We start from the raw sequence: 1,372 nt of genomic DNA on the forward strand, positions 1-1,372 counted from the left end.
AAAAGGGGAGACAGAGGATTTAAAAGTAAACATACACCCTGTAAGTAATGATAAGTGAGTGCTTGGAAAAAAATTAAGAGTAAAGGAATGGAGAATGATGACGGTGCTATTTAGATAAGGTGGCCTCAGGAGACTTTTACTATAAGATAATTGATTTAAACCGAGTTCAGTAAGAATTTGGAGTGTGTATTTAGGAAGTTCCTGGCAAACTTTGCCACATCTTGGCTGTGTGAACTTGCTCCCAGTGACTAACTTCTCTGAGCCCAGCCTGTAAAATTCAGAGAGGATGCGGAAAATGCATTTGTAAATAATAGTGATTATTGCAGTTTATGAACACAATTTTATTACATTATGAATTTTATGAATGTAATAATAACTTCCCCATGCACCAAGGAAAAAATATTCCAATCTACTGAGGGGGTTCTTGGTACAGTTCCCGGCATGTATAATTAGCGATGGAATTTCGGACCCCGCCACTGAGCAGACATTCCCCTGATTCTGCGAATTCAGAAAGTGCATGATCGCTCACTAGCTTCAGTTCCCTCATCTATAAATTGGAGATAACGGTAGTGCTGACCACCTCGGGTTTTTTGTTGATGTTGTTAAACTAACATTTATTGAGCCACATTGAACCATGTGCCAGGGACGGTCCTAAACAATGGATATGTATTCATTAATTTAATCTCTAACAACCCAGTAAACCAAATACGATTTTTTTAAACAACATTTTATAATATAACCGAGGAAACTAAGGCACAGAGGAGTAAAATCTAGAGTCCCCACAGCTAGGATTCCAACCCAGACAACTAGGCTCCCGAGCGTGAAAATACTGTAAAGCGCTTACCCCCATGCTTAATATATCAAGCATATACTTAAAGAGCTCAATATATCTTTACAGTAGTGGTTGTTATCAGTTCGAGCCTGGGGCTGCTGCAGAATTTCTCCTTAGGAAGAACTTTAGGTAACCAGTTTGTTGTAAGAGGAAGCTACGGGGTGCTTGCATAGCAACCGTAGTTTACTGCATTTCAACCATAATGCTTATTTAAATTGGGGAGAGGAATCGGTGGTTCCCCCCCGCCCTTTGAGGCAGATGGTTTCTTCCGTTCTCCCGGAGGGTTTAGGTTACGCGCTCGGGAGTCACAAAGCGCGGGGTCACGTGGGCGGGCCGGTGCGCTTTGTGACGCCGCAGGCCCCGCCCTTCGTCCCGCCTATGCGCGCACTGACGCGCGCGCCGCCCGTGCAATCCCTGCTTAAGAGACCCCGGAGTGGGGCGCTCGTCCGAAGCCAGGCCGCGTCCGCCATAGTGGTTGGCTTGGAGGTGTCGCCGGCACCTGGCGAGGACCCGAGAGCGGCAGGGGGGGGGGGGGGGACA

The sequence above is a fragment of the Lipotes vexillifer genome, unplaced genomic scaffold (genome assembly GCF_000442215.2).
Source record: "Lipotes vexillifer unplaced genomic scaffold, Lipotes_vexillifer_v1.1 scaffold811, whole genome shotgun sequence".
Lineage (NCBI taxonomy): Eukaryota > Metazoa > Chordata > Mammalia > Artiodactyla > Lipotidae > Lipotes > Lipotes vexillifer.